Genomic DNA, 18982 nt, shown 5'->3' with positions numbered 1-18982 from the left:
GACAGGACTTCATTCTGTCACCCAGACTGGCAGTGAAGTGGCATGATACCAGCTCTCTGCAGCTTCAGTCTCCTGGGCTCAAGTGACACTCCTGCCTCAGCCTCCTGAGTAGCTAGGACTACAGGTGCATGCCACCACCATGCTTGGCTAAATTTTGTATTTTTTCTAGAGATGAAATTTTTGCCATGTTGCCTGAGTTGGTCTCAAACTCCTGGGCTCAAGCAATTCACTCACCTCGATCTCCCAAAGTGCTGGGATTACAAGCATGAGATACTGCACCCAGTAGCTTTCTCATTTTCTTTTGTGTATATCCTTTAGTACTTTATTTGTAGTTACCAGATGATTGAATTTAACATCCTCCAATTACAAGACACTGATTTTATTCCAGCTTAACTAATGTACTAAATCTCTAGTCCTTTGACAGTTCCATCCACACTACTTTTAACTGTTGTCACAAAATTATATCTTTGTACATTTTTTCCAAAAGTATAAATGAATATATTTCTTTTAACATTTTATTAATTTATGTTTAATTCACAAATAATAATTGTATATATCGATGGGGTAAAATGTGATGTTTTGATCTATGTATACATTGTACAGAGAGCCAATTAAACTAATTAACATATCCACCACCTTAACTACTTATATTTTTTGTTATGAGGAAATCAAAAATCTATTATTTTAACAATTTTAAAACACATGATATATTCCTCCTAACTGTAGTGGAATACAATATTGAAGTTTATTCCTTCAATAAAACTGGAACTGTGTCCCCTTTGATCAATGTTTTCATTTTCATCATCCTTCCCCAGTCTCTGGTAACCACCTTTCTACTTTTGATTCTATGAGATCAACTGTTTTATTTTTAATTTTATTTTATTGATTTATTTTTTGGTCAAGCACTGTGTGTTTATTTTACATATTATTTCCAAAGCAGACATTGTTTAAGTGAGCAGCCAACAGAATTTATAAGATAGAAAGTGAGAGCAAAGGTAACTGGCTCAAGCCTCTAGCATACACCGTGTATATCTCATATCTGATCACCTTGCATGTCTAGCTTCAGTGAAGGTAGAGCAGTGTAGATTTTGCAAGCAAGAAATCTATTTTCTGTGACCAGGAATGGCTACTATATGCCTTATTTAAAAATGCAGAACTTGAAATGTTTCAATGCAATGAAAATTTCCTCAAGCAAGGATATGCATGAACAATAACGAACATATACACAGCAACTTGGGCAGAAAGAATGGATCATGCCATGGGACAGTGAGGTTAGCACACTGATCAAGAGCCCCAACAAGAGGAGCTAACCCAGTGGCAGAGCAGGCTAGCAGGGTGAGCAGCAGCCATCTCCAGCCACCTTGATTTCCTTCCTGCCTTCACTCTGAGTTGAGCAGTTCCCTGTCAAAGATAGGGTAGCACTGGGAGGGATGACACAAGAGAAGCCTGGGGCTCCATATGACACATCAGGTATGCAAGTCAGCTTCACCTTCTGCCCCAGGCTCATCTGCACTATGTCCTCTTCAAAACCATTGATGACTTCCTGTTCACCAGTTTTGAACTTGTTTCTGTCTTGGGATAAATCAAATTTATTCCCATTTTGGAACATTCCTGTGTAGTGCACCACACACATCTGGCTCTTCTTGACTCTTCTGGCTCTTCTTGGTGAATGTCCTTCTTGACCCATCATGGTCCCACAGGCCCCATCCCTGGGGGTTGCTGATGTTGCCCCGAAATCAGTTTGGTTCCCGCCCCAGTCACATAGTCGCTTCAACTTATCTTCCTGTCACAACTGCAGAGATGAAAGAAGCGCAGCTAAAGTGGGGACCTGAGTCAGTAGGGTGAGATCAAGTTTTTTAGATATTACATATAAGTGAGATCATAAAGTATTTGTCTCTCTATGACTGGTTGAATTCACTTAGCATAAATTCCTCCAGTTCCAGGCACGCTGTGAATGAAAAAAATTTCCTTATTTTTAAGACTGTATAGTATTCTACTGTGTGTGTGTGTGTGTGTGTGTGTATACACACCACATTTCCTTCATTCATCTTTTAATAAAATCAGGTTGCTTTTATATCTTGACTACTGTGACTAATTCTGAAATAAACATGAGAGTACAGGTATCTCGTTCACATGCTGATTTCAGATTCATTGGCTATATATCCAAAAATAAAATTTCTGGGTCATATGTAATCTACTTTTAGTTTTTAGAAAATCTCCACATTATTTTGCAAAATGATCATATTAATTTACATTGGCCCCAACAGTGTACAAAGGGTCCCTTTCTTGACAACACTTGTTATCTCACCAACACTTATCATTTTTGTAAAAGCCATGTTAATAGGTGTGAGGTGATATTGCATTGTGGTTTCAATTTTCATTTCCCTGATGATTAGAGACTTTGAGAATTTTTTTCATATATCTGTCAGTCATTCATATGTCTTCTGTCGAGAAATGTCTGTTCAGATTCTTTGTCTATTACTAAATTAGTTTTTTTTTGTTTTTTTTTTTTTTGGATTTTATCCCCTTACCATATGTCTGGTTTAAAAATATTTTATCTAAATTTGTGGGCTATCTCTCCATTATGTAAATTGTTGTGTTTGCTGCATGAAAGCTTTTCTGTTAGATGCAATATCCTCTGTCTATTTTTGCTTTTCTAATCTGTGCTTTTGAAGTTCCATCCCAGAAATCCTTTCCCAGACCAAATTGCGAAGACTTTACCCTACATTTACTTGTAGTAGATTTATTGATTCATTCTTTCATATAGGTATTTTGTCCATTTTGAATTAATTCTCACATACGGTGTGTGAGAACGATCCAATTTCATGCTTCTGAATGTGGATATACAGTTTTGTCAACACCATTTATTGAAGTGATTGTCTTTTCTTCATCGTATTTGTGGAAAATCAATTGACCTTAAATAGTCAGGATTTTGCTTCTGTGCTTTCTTTTCTTTTCCATTCATCAGTAGATCTTCTTGCATGCCAGTACCACGCTGTTTGACTACAATAGCTTTATAATCTATTTTGAAATCAGGAAATTTGATACCTCCCACTTTATTCTTTTTGCTCAATTGCTTCGGCTGTTCAGGGATTTTTTTTCTATTAGACTTTTACTATATTTCTGTGAAAAACAAATTGGAATTCTGACAAAGATTGCATTGAATCTGTAGTTTGCTTTGGGTACTATGTATGTTTTAAAAATGGTAAATTTTTCAATCTATGAACATGAGCTATCTTTTTATTTACTTGTGTGTTCTTCAACTTCTTTCACCTATGTATTACAGTTTTCATCATAGTCATCATTCACCTATTCAGTTAAATGTACTCCTAAATATTAAATTTTATTTTTGGATGCTATTGTAAATGGAATTATTTTCTTGATTTCTTTTTGGATGGTTTGTTTTTAGTTTTAAATTTTGTTTTCATAAATTACAACTTTATTAAATGTACTAAACAGTTTTAATAGGTCTTTGATAAAGCCTTTAGGGTTTTCTAAAATAAAATCATGTCATTGGCAAACATGATGCCAATTTCAATTTGCACTGACAATTTCACTTTTTTTTTTTCTTTTATGGAGGCCTTTTATTTCTTTTTTCTAATCTAGTTATTCTAGCTAGGACTTCCAATGCTATAATGAATAGAAGTGATGACAGTGAATATCCTTTTCTATTTCCTAATCTTAGAAGAAAAGCTTTCAACTTTTCACTGTTTAATATGATATTGATTGTGGGCTTGTCATATATGTCTTTTATTATGTTCAGGTACATTATTTCAATACCTATTTGTTGAGAGCTTTTATCATGACCAGATGTTAAATGCAGTCAAATTTTTTTTTGCTTTTTTTTTTTTTTCCTGGATCTATCGAGAATTTTTTTTTCCTGTATCATATGGTTTTGTTCTTCATTTTGTAAATATAGTGTAACTCATTTATTGATTTATGTGCATTGAGCCATCCTTTCTCTTGTGGAATGAATCCCATTTGAACATAGTTAGTAAATATTTTATGTGCTCCTGAATTTGATTGGCTAGTTTTGTTGAGGATTTTTGCTCCCTATTTATCAGGGATTTTGGCTTGTTGTATTCTTTTCTTGTAAGGTCCTTGTATGGCTTTAATGTTAGGGTAATGTTTCTCTTGTAAAATAAATTTTGAAGTTTTTCTTCCGTTTCAATTTTCTGGATAATCTTGAGAAGGATTGATATTAGTTCTTTAAATGTTTAGTAGAACTGGCAGTGAGGCTATCATGCCCTGGGCTTTATTTTTATTTTTGAAAGTTTTTAAATGCTGATTCAATCTCCTTACTCATTACAAGTCTGTTCAGATTTTTCCATTTCTCTTTTATTTGTCATGGTGCATTGCATGTTTCTAGGAATTTATTTATTTTTTATGTGCTATTCATTTTTTATTGTATAGTTGTCCATGATAGTCTTCAGGTTCCTTGCATTTCTGTGGTATCAGTTATAACGATTCCTTCCATTTGGATTTTATTTGAGTCTTCTTTCTGTTTTTCCTTGTTAGTCTAGCTAATGATTTATGAATTTTATCTTTAAAAAAAAAATTTTAGTTTCATTTATATTTTCTACTGTTTTTCTAGTCTCTATTTTGTTTATTTCTACTCTGATCTTTGTTATTTACTTCCTTCCACTAAGTTTGGGCTTAGTTTGTTCTTTTTTTTTTTTTTTTTCCCTAGTTGCTAGAGGTATAACATTAGGTTGTTTGAGATCTTTCTTCTTCTTTGATGTAGGTGTTTATTGTTATAAAATTCCCTCTAAGAATTGTTTTTGCTGTATCCCATAAGTTTTTGTATACTGTGTTTCCATTTTTCCTTGTCTCATGATTTATTTTTAATTTTTCTTTTAATTTCTCCTTTGTCCCATAGGTCATTAAGAAGGATATTTAATTTCCACATATTTGTGAGTTCTTCAAGACGATGATGATGATGACGATGATGATTGTTATTGACACAATGTCTAGCTCTGTCACTGAGGCTGGAGTGCAGTGGTGTGACAACAGCTCACTGAAGTCTTGATAAGCCAAGCTCAAGCAAAATCTTTCCACCCCAGCCTCCTGAATAGCTAAGACTACAGGCACATGCCACTATGCCTGGCTAATTTTTGTATTTTTGTGGAGATGGGCTCTGGCTATGTTGCCCAGGATGGTCTCAAACTCCTGAGCTCAAGCAATCCACCCAGTTTGGCCTCCCAAAGTGCTGGCATTATGGAATGACCCACTGTGTCCAGCCTGCTCCTATTATTGGTTTCTAGTTTCCTGCCATTTTAGTTGTAAAAGATGTTATTCAATATAATTTCATTCTTTTTAAATTTGTTAAGAATTGACTTGTAGACTAACACGTGATCTATAGAAGAGAATGTTCGGTGCATACTTCAGAATAATATGTATTTCACTGCTGTTAGATGAAATGTTCTGTAAATACCTGTTAGATTCATTTGTTCTAAACAGTAGTTGAGAAAATTTCCCTTGCCTGGGGAAGAAGTTAGAAACACAGATTTATAAAGCTCAGTGAACATATAACAGTTTGAATATAAATCAAACTACATTAAGACACATCATAAATAAATTGTTAAAACTTAAAGGGAAAATATTGAAAGCTATCAGGGATTCTGTCATGTAATGATGAGCAATCTGGACTCTGAAAGCTATCAGAGAAAAGCTACTTAATGTGCAAAATGGGATCTTGAAAAGATTGTCACTGGATTTTTCAGCAGAAAGCTTGTAGGCCAGAAGAGAATTGAATGATATATTCAAAAAAAATGAAAAAATAAAAAAAAAGACTTCTGATGGAGAATTCTATACCCAGAACCCTGTCATTTAAAAATAAACGGGTTAGATCCCATTTGTCAATTTTTGCTTTTGTTGCAATTGGTTTTGGTGTTTTAGTCATGAAGTCTTTGCCCAAGCCTGTGTCCTGAATGGTATTGCCTAGGTTTTCTTCTAGAGAAATAGGTTTTATGGTTTAAGGTCTTGTGTTTAAGTCTTTAATCTATCTTGAGTTAGTTTTTGTATAAGGTATAAGGAAGGGGTCCAGTTTCAGTTTTCTGCATATGGCTAGCCAGTTTTCCCAACGCCACTTATTAAATAGCGAATCATTTCCCCATTGCTCACTTTTGTCAGGCTTGTCAAAGGTCAGATGGTTGTAGATGTGTGGTGTCATTTCTGAGGCCTGTTTTGTTCCATTGGTCTATATATCTGTTTTGGTACAAGTACCATGTTGTTTTGGTTACTATAGCCTTGTAGTATAGTTTGAAGTCAGGTAGCATGATGCCTCCAGCTTTGTTCTTTTTTTTCAGGATTGTCTTGGCTATACAGGCTCTTTTTTGGTTCCATGTGAAATTTAAAGTTTTTTCTAATTCCATGAAGAATGTCAATGGTAGTTTGATGGGAATAGCATTGAATCTATAAATTACTTTGGGTGTTATGAACATTTTCATGACATTGATTCTTTCTATCCATGAGCATGAACTTTTTTTTTTTTTCATTTGTGTCCTCTCTTATTTCGTTGGGCAGTAGTTTGTAGTTCTCCTTGAAGAGATCCTTCTCATCCATTGTAAGTTGGATTCCTAGGTACTTTATTCTCTTTGTAGCAATTGTGAATGGGAATTCATGATTTGGCTCTCTGTTTGTCTATTATTGGTGCATAGAAATGCTTGTGATTTTTGCACATTGATTTTGTATTCTGAGACTTTGCTGAAGTTGCTTATCAGCTTAAGGACTTTTGGGGCTGAGATGTTGGGGTTTTCTGAATATACAATCATGTCATCCGCAAACAAAAATAATTTGATTTCCTCTCTCCTATTTGAATACACTTTATTTCTTTCTTTTGTCTGATTACCCTGGCCAGAACTTCCAATACTACGTTGAATAGGAGTGGAGAGAGAGGGCATCCTTGTCTTGGGCTGGTTTTCAAAGGGAATGCTTCCAGCTTTTGCCCATTCATTATGATATTAGCTGTGAGTTTGTCAAAAATAGCCCTTACTATTTTAAGATATGTTTCATCAATACCTATTTTATTTAGTGTATTTAGCACAAAGGGGTGATAAATTTTATCAAAGACCTTTTCAGCATCTATTGAGATAATCATGTGTTTTTTGCCATTGGTTCTGTTTATGTAATGTATCACATTTATTGATTTGCATATATTGAATCAACCTTGCATGCCAGGGATAAAGCCAACTTGATCGTGGTGGATAAGCTTTTTAATGTGCTGCTGAATTCAGTTTCTCAGTATTTTATTGAGAATTTTTGCATCAGTGTTCATCAGGGATATTGGCCTGAAATTTTCTTTCTTTCTTGTGTCTGCCAGGTTTTGGTATCAGGATGATGCTGGCCTCATAAAATGAGTTAGGGAGGATTCCCTTTTTTTCTATTGTTTGGAATAGTTTCAGAAGGAATGGTACCAGCTCCTCTTTGTATCTCTGGTGGAATTTGGCTGTGAATCTGTCTGGTCCCGGGCTTTTTTGGATTGGTAGGCTTTACTTACTGCCTCAATTTCAGATGTTGTTATTGGTCTATTCAGGGATTTGACTTCTTCCTTGTTTAATCTTGGAAGGGTGAATGTGTTCAGGAATTTATCCATTTCTTCTAGATTTTCTAGTTTATTTGCATAGTGGTGTTCATAGTATTCTCTGACGGTAATTTGCATTTCTGCTGGATAAGTGCTGATGTTTCCTTTATAATTTTTATTGTGTTATTTCACTCCTCTCTCTTTTCTTCTTCATTAGTCTGGCTAATGGTCTATAAAGAGCTTCTGAACATCAAAAGAAACTATCATCCAAGTGAACAGGCAACCTATAGAATAGGATAAAATTTTTGCAATCTATCCATCTGACAAAGGGCTAATATCCAGAATCTACAAGGAACTTAATCAAATTTACAAGAAAAATAAAAATAAAAAAGTGGGCAAAGTATGTGAACAGACACTTCTCAAAAGAAGACATTTATGAAGTCAACAAATTTACGAAAAAAAGCTCATCATCACTGGTCATTAGAGAAATGCAACTCAAAACCACAATGAGATACCATCTCATGCCATTTAGAATGGTGATCTTTAAAAAGTCAGGAAACAATGGATGCTGGAGAGGTTGTGGAGAAACAGTAATGCTATTACACTGTTGGTGGGAGTTTAAATTAGTTCAACCATTGTGGAAGACAGTGTGACAATTCTTCAAGGATCTAGAACTAGAAATACCATTTGACAATCCATTACTGGGTATATACCTAAAGGATTATAAATCATTCTACTATAAAGACACATGCACATGTATGTTTATTGCAGCACTATTCACAATAGCAAAGACTTGGAAACAACCCAAATGCCCATCAATGATACACTGGTTAAAGAAAATGTGGCAAATATACACCATGGAAACCTATGCAACCATAAAAAAGAATGAATTCATGTCCTTTTCAGGGACTTGGATGAAGCTGGAAACCATCATTCTCAGCAAACTAACATAGGAGCAGAAATCCAAACACCACATGCTCTCACTCATAAGTGGGAATTAAACAATGAGAAAACATGGACACAGGCAGGGGAACATCACAAGCTGGGGCCTGTCAGGGGGTGGAGGACAAGGTGAGGGATACCATTAGGAGAAATACCTAATGTTGATGACGGGTTGATAGGTGCAGCATATCACCATCACACTTGTATTCCTATGTAACAAACCTGCACCTTCTGTATATGTATCCCAGAATGTAAAGTATAATAAAAAAAATTAATAAAATAAAAATAAAGGAGTGTGGCCAGGTGCAGTGTCCTATGCCTATAATCCCAGCACTTGGAGGGTTGATGCAGAAGGACTGCTTGAACTCAGGAGTTTATGACCAGCCTGAGCAACATAGGAGACCCTTCCACTGCTAAAAGTAAAAATGAAGATTAGCTGGGTATGGTTGTGCACACCTGTGGTCCCAGCTACTCGGCAGGCTGAGGCAGGGGGATTGCTTGAGCCCAGGAGTTTGAGGCTTCAGTGAGCCATGACTGTACCACCGCATTACTGCCTGGGTAAAAGACTGAGACACTGTATCGAAAAATATATAAAAATAAAAATAAAGGTAAATGGGTGGTAAAAACTTTTTCAGACAAAACCCAAAGAATTTATTTGTATAAGAAATGTTAGAGTTTTTCAAGCAAAAGGAAAACATTGCAACGTAGTGACATAAAAACATGTAAAAATATAAAACTCATTAGTAAAAATAAGTCGAGTAAAACTCAGAACATTTTATACTGTAATAATGTTGAGAAAATAAATATTTACATGATAGTTTAAAGGGAGAACTATTAAAAACTACAGTTACGAAAATGTGCTAAGTAACACAAACTATAAACGATAAGCATGTGTTATCAAAAACACTTTTTAAATTGTCAGGGGAAGTGGAGCATTTTTTGTAAGTGATCAAAGTTAAGTTATTATTAGCTTGAAATAATCTGTCAATATGTTTTATGTAAGCATTATTGTAACCACAAGCAAAACCCTTACTAGACACACAAAAGATAAACAGAAATAATTCCAAGCATACCACTACAGAAATTCATCAAAATGCAGACAGCAAGAAAGCAAGAGAGAAACAAATGATCTACAAACTAACCAGAATATAATGAACAAATGGCCTAAGTAAGTTCTTACCTATCATCAATTACTTTGAATGTAAATGAATTTAATTCCACAATTGAAAGACAGGAAGAAGCTGAATGGATTAAAAAAAGAAAAAAAAAAAAAGACAAGACTCCATTGTATACTACCTATAAGAGGCTTACTTCAACTCTTTGCACACAGAGAGACTGAAAACGATAGAATGGAAAAAAGGTATTCCATGCAAATAGAAACAAAAGATAGCAGGGGTAGCTAAGTAGCTATAATTATATAAGATAAAGTAGACTTTAAGTTGAAAACTATAAAAAAGAAAATGATGTCATTATAAAACAATAAAAGGTCAATTCATCAATAAGTTATAGCAAATGTAAATATATATATATACACACACACACACACACACACACACACACACATATATATACCCAGGCCGGGCATGGTGGCTCACGCCTGTAATCCCAGTAGTTTGGGAGGCTGAGGTGGCAGATCACCAGAGGTAAGGAGTTCAAGATTAGCCTGGCAACATGGTGAAACCCCATCTCTACTAAAAATATAAAATTGGTGTGCACCCGTAATCCCAGCTACTCAGAAGGCTGAGGCAGGAGAATTGCTTGAACCCAGGAGGCAGAGGCTACAGTGAGCTGAGATCATGCCATTGCACCCCAGCCTGGGCAACAAGAGTGAAACTCCATCACACACACACACACACACACACACTATATATATATGTGTGTGTGTATATATATATATGTGTCTGTGTGTGTGTGTGTGTGTATATATATATATATATATACACACATGAGCACATCAGAGGACCTGAATATATAAAGCAAATATTAATATAACTGAAGAAAGAGATCTGCAATACAACAACAAGAGAATACTTCAATACCCACTTTCAACATTGGGCAGTTTATGTAGATAAAAAATCAATAAGGAACTATTGGCCATAAATCAATAATTTTTCTCTATATATCAATATATTTAATTGTGTAGGAAACAAAATTTAGAGTTACTAATCAGACTTACAATATTAGCTTTTAGAGTAATTGCTTTTTAATGTATTCATCACTAAATCATGGAGAAATCAAAAAGTGGAGTTACAAATATTATTTAAAGTAATATGACTTTTACAATTTCCCACATACTTACCATTACTGAGATCTTTACTTATTCTTTTTTTAATATCTATACTTTAAGTTCTAGGGTACATGTCCACAACGTGCAGGTGTGTTACATATGTACACATGTGCCATGTTGGTGTGCTGCACCCATTGACTCGTCATTTACATTAGGTATATCTCCTAATGCTATCCCTCCCACTACCCACACTCCACAACAGGCCCCGGTGTGTGATATTCCCCTTCTTGTGTCCAAGTGTTCTCATTGTTCAATTCCCACCTATGAGTGAGAACATGCGGTGTTTGGTTTTCTGTCCTTGCGACAGTTTGCTGAGAATGATGGTTTCCAGCTTTATCCATGTCCCTAAAAGGACATGAAATCATCCTTTTTTATGGCTACATAGAATTCCATGTTGTATATGTACCACATTTTCTTAATCCAGTCTATCATTGATGGGCATTTGGGTTGGTTCCAAGTCTTTGCTATTGTGAATAGTGCCACAATAAACACACGTGTGCATGTGTCTTTATAGCAGCATGATTTATAATCCTTTGGGTATATACCCAGTAATGGAATGACTGGGTCAAATGGCATTTCTAGTTCTAGATCCTTGAGGAATTGCCACACTGTCTTTCACAATGGTTGAACTAGTTTACAGTCCCACCAGCAGTGTAAAAGTGTTCCTATTTCTCCATATCCTCTCCAACACCTGTTGTTTCCTGACTTTTTAATGATCGCCATTCTAACTAGTATGAGATGTTATCTCATTGTGGTTTTGATTTGCATCTCTCTGATGGTGAGTGATGATGAGCATTTTTTTCATGTGTCTGTTGGCTGCATAAATGTCTTATTCTGAGAAGTGTCTGTTCATATCCTCACCCACTTTTTGATGGGGTTGTTTGTTTCTTTCTTGTAAATTTGCTTAAGTTCTTTGTAGGTTCTGGATATTAGCCCTTTGTCAGATGGGTAAATTGCAAAAAATTTCTCCCATTCTGTAGGTTGTCTGTTCACTCTGATGGTCATTTCTTTTGCTGTGCAGAAGCTCTTTAGTTTAATCAGATCCCATTTGTCAATTTTGGCTTTTGTTGCCATTAATTTTGGTGTTTTACACATGAAGTCCCTGCCCATGCCTATGTCCTCAGTAGATTGCCTAGCTTTTCTTCTAGAGTTTTTATGGTTTTAGATCTAACATTTAAGCCTTTAATCCATCTTGAATTAATTTTTGTATAAGGTGTAAGCAAAGGATCCAGTTTCAGCTTTCTACGTATGGCTAACCAGTTTTCCCAGCACCATTTATTAAACAGGGAATCCTTTCCCCATTTCTTGTTTTTGTAAGGTTTGTCAAAGATCAGATGGTTGTAGATGTGTGGTATTATTTCTGAGGGCTCTGTTCTGTTCCCTTGGTCTGTATCTCTGTTTTGGTACCAGTACCATTCTGTTTTGGTTACTGTAGCCTTATAGTATAGTTTGAAGTCAGTAGTGTGATGACTCCAGCTTTGTTCTTTTGGCTTAGGATTGTCTTGGCAATGTGGGCTCTTTTTTTGGTTCCATATGAACTTTAAAGTAGTGTTTTCCAATTCTGTGAAGAAAGTCATTGGTAGCTTGATGGGGATGGCATTGAATCTATAAATTACCTTGGGCTGTATGGCCATTTTCACGATATTGATTCTTCCTATCCATGAGCATGGAATGTTCTTCCATTTGTCTGTGTCCTTCTTTATTTTGTTGAGCAGTGGTTTGTAGTTCTCCTTGAAGAGGTCCTTCACATCCCTTATACACTGGATTCCTAGGTATTTTATTCTCTTTGAAGCAATTGTGAATGGGAGTTCACTCATGATTTGGCTTTCTGTTTGGCTGTTATTGGTGTATAGGAATGTTTGTGATTTTTGCACATTGATTTTGTATCCTGAGACTTTGCTGAAGTTGCTTATCAGCTTAAGGAGATTTGGGGCTGAGACGATGGGGTTTTCTAAATATACAATCAGGTCATCTGCAAATAGGGACAATTTGAAATTCCTGGACACATACACCCTCCCAAGATTAAACCAGAAAGAAGTTGTATCCCTGAATAGACCAATAACAGGCTCTGAAATTGAGGCAATAATTAATAGCCTATCATCCAAAAAAAGTCCAGGACCAGACAGATTCACAGCCGAATTCTACCAGAGGTACAAGGAGGAGATGGTACCATTCCTTCTGAAACTATTCCAATATGTAGAAAAAGAGAGAATCCTCATTTTATGATGCCAGCATCATCCTGATACCAAAGCCTGGCAGAGAAACAATAAAAAAGAGAATTTTAGACCAATATCCCAGATGAACATCGATGCAAAAATCCTCAATAAAATACTGGCAAACCGAATCCAGCAGCCATCAAAAAGCTTATCCACCACCATCAACTGGGCTTCATCCCTGGGATACAAGGCTGGTCCAACATACAAAAATCAAGAAATGTAATATCACATAAACAGAACCAAAGACAAAAACCACATGATTATCTCAATAGATGCAGAAAAGGCTTTTGACAAAATATAACAGCCCTTCATGCTAATAACTCTCAATAAATTAGGTATTGATGGGACGTATCTCAAAATAATAAGAGCCATTTATGACAAACCCACAGCCAATATCACACTGAATGGACAAAAACTGGAAGCATTCCCTTTGAAAACTGGCACAAGACAGGGATGCCCTCTCCCACCACTCCTATTCAACATAGTGTTGGAAGTTCTGGCCAGGACAATCAGGCAGGAGAAAGAAATAATGGGTATTCAAATAGGAAAAAAAAATCTTTATTTATTCTTACCGATTGAGAGCTACTGTTTGATGTCTTCTTATTTCAATCTGCAGAACTCTCCTTAATATTTCTTTTAAGGCAGGTCTAGTGGTAATAACTACTTTCAGCTTTTGTTTATCTGGGATTCTTTTACTTTCTCTGTCATTTTTGGAGACCAGTTTTGTTAAATACAGGATTCTTGGTTGATATATTTTTTAATCTTCTTTTAGCACTGAACATATCAACTCATCGCTTTGTGGTCTCCAAAGTTACTTATTAGTATCCTTTGCATATGATGAGCAGGCTTCTCCCATTCTGCTTCCAAATTTGTCTTTAAACAGTTTAATTACATAATGTATTTAGGTGTGGTTATCTTTGATTTCATCCCATGTGGAGTTCTCTGAGATTCTTAGATGCTTATATTTTATGTCTTTCACCAAATCTGGAAAGCCTTCAGTCATTAATTCTTCAAACATTCTCTCTGCTCCTTTGTAACTCTCTTTTTTAGGACTATAAAATGTGTATGTTGGTTTCCTTGATGACATACCAATGGTCCCATAAGTTCTGTTTACTTCTCTTCAATCTGTTTTTTTTTTAAACTTTATTTTCCTAAGACTATAATTTTTATATTCTATCTTCAAGTTTGCTGATTCTTTCTCCAGCCTGATGAAATCTTTCTATAAAATCCTCTAGTGATTGTTTTTCTTTTCTTGCACGTTTTAGCTATACTTTTTGTTTCTCCTTAGGTTTTCTATAAATTTATTGATTTTCTACTTTGTTCACACGTAATTGTGTTGACTTTTCAATGTGTTCCTTTAATTCTTTTAGTATTTTAATACAGATATTTTAATTTTTTTGTCTAGTAGATCCACCATCGAAAATTGTTTCCGTTGTTTTTTTTTTTTCTTTAAATGTCTCATCTTTTCATGTCTCCTTTTATGTTTATACATTTTGTTGAAAACTATACATCTGAATCCAATATTATAATAACCCTAGAATATTAGATCATCCCTTTCCTGCAGTGTTTGTTTTTGTTTTCATTTTTTATGTTTTGATTGCTGTAGGCTGTCTCTGTTACAGAGCTGGCCTGAAATGTAAACTTAAGGTGTTTTCATGTCTTATTTAAGCCTGTAACTTCCCCTTGGCAAGTGTGGTTACTTCTTAATTTACCTAATATATGTGTTTTTTAAAAAAATATTTTAGTAACAATGTCTGTCTCTGAAAATGAGACAAAGGCAAAAATAAAAGCAGGAACAAGGCACCAGCCTCTTAAATCCCCTTGAAGTCACCTGAGCCAGAAGGAGAAGGACTTATAACAATGGGGGTTGGAGTAACAATAATGGCCACTGCCTCTTTATAATCATCAAAATCAGCAACCAATGATCAGAGCACAGATCCTGATATTTGAGAGTCATTTTTGCACATTCTGGCTCCCCAAGTTGTGTGCATGCTGCCCCAGGAACATGTACACAGCTGGCTGCCCTGGAACTGGGTGCAAGGGATGGGTAGCTGAACAGGAAGATCAAAATTAACTACAATTTACTGTCTAATCCTTCTTTCAGAAGATTCAAGACTTCAATAGGCTTCAGAGTTTCAGTGTAGTTATATCAGACATATTCTGAAAGTAAAATTGTTGTCTGGATGAGGAGACAGATTTCTGGTGCTTCCCACTATGTCATCATTCCAGAATCACCTGCTAAAATACATACTTTAAAAAATGACTTCAACTCTCTAATTATACTTGCAAATCTTCAAGCAAACTTGCCTTTTGGATATGTGAGGCATCTGCACGGCCAATTTGGAATATCCTTATTCCTCTTCTTTGCCTAGCTAACTCCTTCTTATCATGTAACTTTAGCTCAAATATCTGAAGGGGATAAGGAAGGGAAAACATTAAGAATGGATTACATGATCAAATTTATTTTTTTTTTCAAATATTTTTCTGGCTAATGATTGCCAAAATTGAAGCAGAGAAATCAGTTAGGGGATGATTTCCATAGTGTAGGGTAAAGATGACAATTTTAGAGTAGAATGGTGGAAGTAGCAAGAATGGAACTCCATACAAATCTGTCTGATGCAAGACTGCATAATAAATATACGAGAAAGAGGGACATTTTAAAATTTAATTTTATCATTTATTAGCTTTAGGATTATTAGAAAGTCATTTTACCTAAGCATCAACTATTTCATCTCACATATTTTACTTGAAAATTAAATAAGATAGTATCAGTGAAGAGTTAGCACAAGAGACTGAATAACACAGAAGGTAGCCAATAACAGGATCTACCTTTGAAAATATCAAATCTGGTTAATTTTGTGACAAATTTAAAAAGAGAGAGAGAGACAGCATTTCAGATACTGTATGTGAAAAAAATATCCCCTAAATTCATATGATCTGAAAATATAATATAAATAGAAACCCAAATGATTTAGATAATTTCAACCAAAGGCAAAAGGAAAATAGAGTGACGGAGACCTACAGTTGGTGTGTAGACCACCAACTGGTATAGACCACTCCATTGGGTACTACCCATCAAATGAGCAGATGAGAATCTTTCATTCAATTAACATATACAGGCATAAATTAAGACATTACCAATGATCAGAGAAAGGAAAGCAACTTCAAATTCTCTATTTTTTTTTTAAACTATCATCTTTTGTTAACAAAACCATACCATTTGGTGGTTTTATTTTAATAAAATCATACAGATATATAGATATATATTCTATTAGACATATGTATAATGGCAAATTAAAGGACTGAAAAGAACCAAGGTTCTAAAACAGAAAAATGGTTATGTAAAATAGAAATGACTTGGACACTATATAGTCATTAAAAATGAACATTTTATAATGTGTGTTAACATACAAAACTGGCATTATCTATGCCTTTTTTGTAACCACTCTAAACATCAAGTTGACACTCAAACTACATTTCCTGTGAAAATCCTTTCTGGACTCATAAGTATGGTTTGTAAATCACATTTTAGGCTCCCTGAAATATAAAACAATATGCATCTTCTTGCAAGTCCATTATATTCTATATCTAGCAAAGTGCATTGCCACTAAAGTGTTTGAAAATATTATCAAAGACTAGAAAAGAATAGAGACATGGTTGTTTTGTTCAATATTTACTGAAGTGGTGATAAATGATAAGAACTTTTATTTATTTTTAAATAGTACAATTTTGTTAGTACTTCATATCATCTTTGTAATACAAGGTGAAAATTAGAAGACAGCCATTTAAAAGCAGTCTATTTTTGTCTATGGTTTTATTTGCATCTGTAATGAGATAATAAATAACTGATAATTTGCAATAAACATTTTCATCTTTATTTATGAATAGAAAAACAATTGCTATTTTAAAATACCAGAAACAGAATTTTGGACAAACATGTACAGACTATATACAGAACATTACTTCTCACGTCTTAAGTTGCAGTTTATATATGATTTGGTTTCCACAATTAAAACTTTTAATACTAATACTTCAAGTAAACTATCTCTTTAAATAAATTATTCTTCACCTAATTGACAACAAAGTGTTGCTTTCTTAAGTTTTCTCCTAATAATCATGTATATTTTAAAATATTTAAAACTCCAAAACCATTGCCAAATATTTGAATTTTTTAAATAAATATTATACTTACAGAATACACTAACTTGAACATATTTATTTTAAAAGAGGGGTGCAAATATAAAAACACAAAACTTCAATTTTTTAAAATCATGCCTTCCATAGAACTACTTAAGATATCAAAATGTGTACAAGAAAGAATATATCAAAATATGTGCAAGAATTATTTTTAAAAGATTTGAAATTACAAAAGCATTGTCACTCAAAATAATATATTCTTTCCTGTATATAATAGGAAACTACTGTTGATAAAAATGAGGATAGGTAATTCTACAATGTTGTATTACTCTGCTTGTGTTACTATAAAGGAATACCTGAGACGTAAATTTATACAGAAACTTATAATTTATAAAGAAAAGAGGTTTAATTGTCTCATGGTTCTACAGGGAATACGGGTAGTGTGGTGCTGGCATCTGCTTCTATTGCAGGCTTCCGGAAGCTTATCGTCATGATGGAAGGTGAAGTGGGGAGGAGGGATGTCATATGGCAAGAGTGGGAGCAAGAGAGAGAAATAAGGGAGGTGCTACACTCTTTTAAATAACCAACTCTTGTGTGAGCAAACTGGACAATAACTTATCCATCACCACGGCAATGGTGCTAAGCCATTCACAAGGGATCTGCCCCCTAAACCAACCACCTCCCACAAAGCTCCACCTCCAACACTGGGAATCACATTTCAACATGAGATTTGGAGAGGACAAATGTTCAAACCACATCAGATGGTGTGACTGAATGATTGATTAATTGCAAAAACTGAGCTTATTATTGGAAACCTTGGTTCTGAGTTTCGAAACACAATTCAGATTTATTTTTAAAAGATGCCATCTGTGAATAAATAGTTCATGTATTGTGCTGAAGGGGAGTTTTTAAACAAAAATGGATGAATCTTTAAAATTGTTGGTTAGTGAATTCATTTCTAAAAAGGCTCACAAAAACAACATGCTTGATCAATTTTTGATGGAGCCATTAAAATTAAAGATGCCATTTTTGTCAAAGTGATAAAAATGTCTCTCATCTAAAATACTCAGACACTCAACTGAGTTAAGAACATTAGAACCAAGAGACTCATAAAATGTTTTGGCTTCAAGATAGAAGGCAGCTATAAAATTTGGAATCTTTCCCATTCTTATGTGGTAGACTTGATGGATTCTCTTAATGATAAAGAATTAGGAGAGAAAGTTAGACGTATTGAATAGATTCTAATCTTAATTACAAAAGAAATCTGAGAGTTAATTAAAGGATTTACAAACATTTACAAAGATTATGCAGTATCTTTCCCTCTTGTTTTATTAAAAGATAGATAGAGGATGGTTTCAATTTGCTTCATTTTTCATATTTGAAAGACTTCTGTCATTTTTGAAATGGAAAGACAAAGATTAGTTTTTTGTTGTTGTTTTTTTTTTCCTTGAGAGTCTTTGGACTCATTAAGATGATCTATCTATAGGGGGCTCAGACACATAAACATTTTTGCTGAGCAATTATATTTAGTCTTTTCTTCTCTGGATTATAGATTTTTTTTAAGTTGTTAGTAACTCTCAAAGAGATAGTTATAGCCTACTTTATTTGTGTTTTCTTCAAACAGAAGCAACACCAACTAAATTTGTTTGCATGTGCTTTTAGTGATTGCTGACCCGGCAAGTTTATCCAATAAATATGACTAATGGAAGATTGCCCAAAGTGAAATACAGCCCTTTAGATTTTAGAAAACCTCCCCACACAGGAGTGACATTGCCAAATCATTACAAGAATTTTCCCATTGAATGAGCAGAGACCTGAAAACAAGCATGGGTGTGTGTTAATGCAGTGTCATGAAAAAAAAGCAGAAACAAAATTTTT

The 18982-nt window shown here is 34.5% G+C and overlaps 1 protein-coding gene and 1 pseudogene across 50 annotated transcripts in view; both read right to left on the bottom strand.

The window, feature by feature from the left end:
• Positions 1–18982, bottom strand: part of LRFN5 (leucine rich repeat and fibronectin type III domain containing 5) — a 285174-nt gene that overhangs the window by 156248 nt on the left and 109944 nt on the right. The gene's annotated exons all lie outside the window — the stretch shown is intronic.
• On the bottom strand, positions 1229–1835 carry LOC141407281 (peptidyl-prolyl cis-trans isomerase FKBP1B pseudogene; annotated as a pseudogene).

This window comes from Macaca fascicularis, chromosome 7 (assembly GCF_037993035.2).
Source record: "Macaca fascicularis isolate 582-1 chromosome 7, T2T-MFA8v1.1".
Lineage (NCBI taxonomy): Eukaryota > Metazoa > Chordata > Mammalia > Primates > Cercopithecidae > Macaca > Macaca fascicularis.
Note: the sequence above shows the minus strand (reverse complement) of the source record. Positions and strands in the feature narration are given on the sequence as shown.